This window comes from Aptenodytes forsteri, unplaced genomic scaffold, assembly GCF_000699145.1.
Source record: "Aptenodytes forsteri isolate BGI_AS27 unplaced genomic scaffold, ASM69914v1 Scaffold83, whole genome shotgun sequence".
Taxonomy (NCBI): Eukaryota; Metazoa; Chordata; class Aves; order Sphenisciformes; family Spheniscidae; genus Aptenodytes; species Aptenodytes forsteri.
Window position 1 is genome coordinate 1695228 of NW_008795371.1, and position 5653 is coordinate 1700880.

The window sequence follows — 5653 nt, forward strand, 5'->3', positions numbered from 1 at the left end:
AGCCCCGGGCGGGGGCGGGGGGGGCGAATGTTCCAGCCGCCGGGACAAACCCCTTTTAGTCGTCGCTTCCTCGCGGGTATTTCGTAGCAGCGTCCGCTCCGTGGGAAGGAGGGAGGGGAAAGACCCCGCAATAACAGCTGCGTGCCCTGCGGCACGGGGGATGAGCGATGGCGGCTCGGAGCGGGGCGCCATGCCTGCGGCTCCCGCACCAACAAGCGCCGGCCTCCAGAAAGAAAGTTTGGTGGTGGCAAAACAGCAGTTACTCTGAATTTCCAATGGTGCAAAAGAGCTGAGAGCGTGACTGAAAGTATGGATTTTTCCAGAGCATATAACAAATCCTGGCAGAATACAAGATTGTTAAAATCAATGGCGAATAATAGTTTTGTTTGTAAGATTTCCAGGTTCTATTTTCAGACAAGATCTAACACGTAGCTTCAGTAAAACTCAGTTTATCACAGGAAAGACGATCTGTCCGTCTGCACAGCAGAGGCGTATGAGCTAAGAGAAAGTATTACTGGAAAAACAAAGTCCGTAGAGGGTGTGTCTGCCTTCACTTTTGTTTCCTGCTTGTGTCATTCTTTGGACTTCAGTACAACCACCTTGGGTAAACAAAGGGTAAGTGAAACCGGAGACAAGCTTACTGCACCAGTTCACTCTGAAATAGCAGATTGTCTCTGATTTTGGTTAAAATATACACAACATCCCATACTGTCGTATAGGCAAACCATTGCAGGACCGGGTATCTGGCAGATGCGAAGGATAAAAGCGCTATAGCGTGCACATGCCATTATAAAAAGCAAGGCGGGGTCTGAATCCACGCTCTGATTGACCTATTTCTTTTAAAGAATTCCCACATCAAAGGACTGGGCCAGAAACAAAACATGCCATAGGTGCTTTCAAAATGGGATAGTAACCAACTGAGAGTCATAGGATTGTGGCATAATTCAGGTTAGAATGGACCTCAGGAGGACACTTGGCCAACCTCCTCCTTCAAGCGAGGTCATTGATGAGGCCGAATGCAGTTGTTCAGGGTTTTACCCAGCCTGCTCGTGAAAACCTCCAAGGATGGAGACTGCCCAGCCTCTCTGGGCAGCCTGCTTCCATGCTCGATTGGCTGCTGGGAGAGGAACGTTTTCCTTATACCTAGTCTGAACCTCTCTTGTTTGCATTTATGTTGTTGTCTTCCCACCATGCACCACTGTGGAGAGTCTGGCTTTGCCATCTTGATGACTTCCTCATAGGTACTGGGGGCTCCTCTTAGGTCCCCCAAAGTCTGCTTTCGTCAGGCTGAGCAAGCCCTGCTCTCCCAGCCTCTCCTCAGGGGCCTGAGCTCCAGCCCCTGACCATCTCACTGGCTTCTGCTGAACTTGCTCTAGTTTATTGATGTACACAGCTATATTCTCTGACCTGGCAAGTATCTAGACTTAACTTCATGCACCTGTGTAGTTTTCGTGTGCCTGTCTGGTGATTTTTCTTGCTAACGGACTGTTCAGATACTCAGTGTTTTCTTGAGTATGTATGTCTACAGGAGTGGGGCTTGAAAGCAAATTGATTAAAGTTATTTTAATTTAAAAACATGTCAACATTTGTACCTCCTACTGCAGTCTTGAAATTAACATTAAAAGGTACCTCCCTACTAGCTCTCAGTCTGCTTTCTCCCTCTAGCCCTTGTCTGACAACAGCGTTCAGCATGGCAGGGGCCGAGAGATGGGGAGATGACATGTAAATGCTTGTCTGCTCTTATGCTTTTCCCTAGGCATCCGTATTGGCCACTGTCCGACACGGGATATTGAGGTGAATGATTTTTGATTTGACTCACACAGATGTTCTTTTCATCTTGTGTTATCAGAGATCATTATTTTTGTACTTGTATCGCTTCCTTGATGTTTCTAACTAAAGCAGTACTAAACTGTTGTATTTTGTATAATTACATCTTCAGTGTAACTGATAACGAACACGTAGATTTCTTTTCTTAAAAGCAAATTCAGATCACTTTCCTTATCAAAGCACAAGATCAACAATAATGTTAATTTATTCTGGAGTGTTCAACTGTCTCACTCATGAATGGAGCCCCATTTTAAATAATTGTAGAATTACAGAATGGAGCAATTTAGGCTGGAAGGGACCTCAGAAGGGAATCTGGTCCAACTCCCTGCTCAAAGCAGGCTAATGTTGATGTTAGATCAGGTTGCTCATCATAACATAAAGTTTTGATCTTAAAAGCTTGTGTAATGTTTCAAAAAGTCTCCCTCTGAGGAAAAAAAATACAATCCTTGTACTTCTGTTGATGTGAACCTACATAGCTTAACTGAAGTCAGTCACAGGAACACAGGAGGCAAAACTCCTCGGTTACCAAGTCCTTGTGGACTTCTTCCAGATTTATACCAGCCTTGCAAATAACAACATTATTCATACATTTTGGTTTGCAGTTGGAGAAAAATTCAGCTCCATGAATTCTGAGTATCTCTTACGTCTGAGGCTTCTCTTAATCAGATCCAGAGTGAAAGAGCCACATGCTATTTTTCCTCAAAAAAACCCAACCAGTGGGTGAAAAAGGGCTGTTGACTTTGTTACCGTACTTTTTACTCAAGTGATATTTTAGATGAACATATTGAACATGTTAATAAGCATGTTTTCTGAACAGTGCACTTCTCTAATTTGAGGCCAACAAAAGAGAGGAAAGAAGGAAGATACTGTGTTAGGTACAGAGAAAGGCAGTGAAAGAAAGTTCAAATGATTATACTGTTTTCCAACATGGAAGCCTGGCCTAATCATTGAAGTGATTTCATCACATTCTAAGTCATAAACTTCTGCCTTTGTTTTATACATGCCATTTTGTTTCTCCCTACATTTCACAAGAAGAAATTGCTGAATCTTTTTTTTGTTTTCTGTAAGTAGAATTCTACATTTACTGAGTGTAACTGAAGGCAGAATGTAACCATCTGCATTTTAGCAGAAAACGTTAAGATTATAAAGTGTCTGTTTATTCTTTGGAAAGCAAATACAGCAAAAATTGCATTGCATTTTTAAAGTTTCCTTAATTTTATACCATTTGGTTTTCTATGACACAAATCCTTCATCTTTCTAAGAAATACCAGATTGTGTGGTTTTCTGACTAAAAGTACAATGTCTTGTTAAGGGTATTAAGCCTTATTTTAGTGGCTTTCAGGCATTAATTAAATTATTAATTAAATGATTCTGATCAACAGAAGACAAATACGTGGCTTATAAAACTTAATCTACTTTGTAAGTAAGAGAAAAGCAGTAATGCCTTTGTTTTCTTTGCTGTCAGTTTTAACCAATTAGAAAGCAGTCAGGGCAGTGTCTGTTTCATTAAAATGTCTGATCTTTTCCAGATTCACTGTCTTCTCGTAAGAGTTACTTCTTTCTGAAGCCACAATAATGTTTCTAGAATGGAAGGCAAGGGAAAGTTGTATTCTGTGGCATTTCCAGAGGTGAGGACCATGTTCTCTTTTCAGACAGTGTGGTCTTTATACATTTCAGCATCAGCCTGATTCCTGTTCGGGGCTGGCACACAGTGTCACTCAGGCAGTGGGTAGGTGGAAACACACGTGTGAGTTACCAGCCGCACTATGGAGGCAGCAGCTTCTCTCTTGTGGCGCTGCCCGGTGTGGTATGGGCTCCAAATCAGGTGATGGCAAAGAGGCTGTAGTCACTTTCGTCAGCCCTGAGCCTGTACCCACCTCTGAAACGAGTCCCGAATGCTAAGTCAATAAACCTCCTCAGGCACTGAAGTGAAGCTTGTCCTTAAATGTTTTCCTGAAGCTTAGCACTAGTGATCAACGTCAGGAGGATCAAGTGCTGCAACTGCTTGCAGCCAGAAAATATCCTCAAAATAATTCTTGATGTTAGCGCTTCTGTGCATGAGCTGGTAGGTATTACTAACCAAACACAACACTGTCAGACAATACACGCACTGAAAAAACTGATGAAAATTCTTGATGCAGGGAATTTTTCTTAAATCTTTTCAAGTTAGGTCTTTTAAAGGTAACTTGTCCATATGCATGTTTTGACAGAAATGTCACCACTTCTAAGTTTTGTGCATCATTTAAAAGTACAGAGATTCCTTTTTACTCTGCTGGAGCTCCTCAAGATGAAAATGTGGGTTCTGCCTTTCTCAGAGGTGACTATTACACATTACTGGCTGGAGGAGCCCAGGCATGCAGACCATTCAGGCACGCCACCGCTGACATTCGAAGGGAAATGCTTTCTGCTGCTTCTGAGCATGCATGTTGAATAAGCATCATTCACTTAATATAGTCAGCTTGGGAATTAGATGTTTATCATTAAAATAAGCAGAATTAAACGACTATGCTTAAAAGCATGAAAAGAGTTCATTGTGAATTAGACTGTGCTTGGTATGTACATGCACTGCTTAGCAAAGGTTCGTGCAGACGCAGAGCACTGATGCTTTCGGCCCTAAAATTTTTGTTGAAAGTCATCTTCTAGTCCATCTAGAGTAGATGGACCCCAGTAGCACACGTAAAATGCAGCGAACTCGGGCCTAGTTTCTCAGTTAGCTATCCAGTGTGAATGCACTTTTTTACTCTTCTTCCACAACCTAGTTTTGCTACTTTTTTCATAACTTGTTATGAAGATGTTTGTATGTATGTAAACACACATACGTACAAATATATATGTCTTAAGAAAATGAACCTAGACATTGAAAAAGACCCACATCCAAAGCAAATAGAAAAACCTACAAAAGCTATATAGAGTCTCTTTCTTTTGTCGGCCCTATATACTCTCTCTGGATTCTTACAGGTTTTTTTCACTGCTTTTTATCGCATTCTCATAAAATTATGTAACATTTCCATGTCCAAATTAAATACTAGGCAAACTATTTTCGTCCTATTTCCATAGAACTGCTGTTACTCACCTTCTGTTGGGAATCAAAACGTGAAACTCATCTCCTGTGAAGTTCTGCTCACTTTTAGCACTATCAGGTATATTTTTGCTTTAATAGCTATTGCAGCTCGTATTTACCACCCAGCAACTTTCTCAATGAAAATATTTCCTACCCCTCATATCGATGTCAGTTAACATCCAAGCGATCCACTACGGAAGTGGTGGTTAGAAATCCGTTAAAGTCAACAACAGGGCTTCAAGCCTGAGTAGAAGCATTTGTTAGCAGGACTACAGTCCTCAACTGTGGATGGGTTTACTTACTTGATCCCTTAGAAAACACCAAGAAGTTGTATTGGTTGTATTCTGGTCAAAGCGATGTGAGCGACATAGAGCAGGTGCCAACTGCCAGACAAACACCTGATTTTTTTTGCATTTGTGGGGTACACCTAGGACTTGTTTCAGTATACATTTGGTATCAAGGTGCTTTGTACTTTCCCGTATTTCCAGGGATTGGAAGCATCTTAGTTCTGCGGGTGCTTTTACACGGGAGGAGGAAAGAGCCAGGACCGTGTGAAGCACCAGCACGCTTGCCGGGGGTATTACTGTTCTGCTTAAAACGCAGCACGCCCAACCGCAGCAGCGCAAACCCCCGTGGCCCCAGGGTCCGGCTGTGCTTGGTGGTGGGGTGCTGGAGCGCAGACTAGAGATGCTGGGGGGGGGAGATGGGGGTGCATCAGTAAATGCCGCGAGGAGAAGGGGCGCCCGCCACACCGCGGGGCGTGAC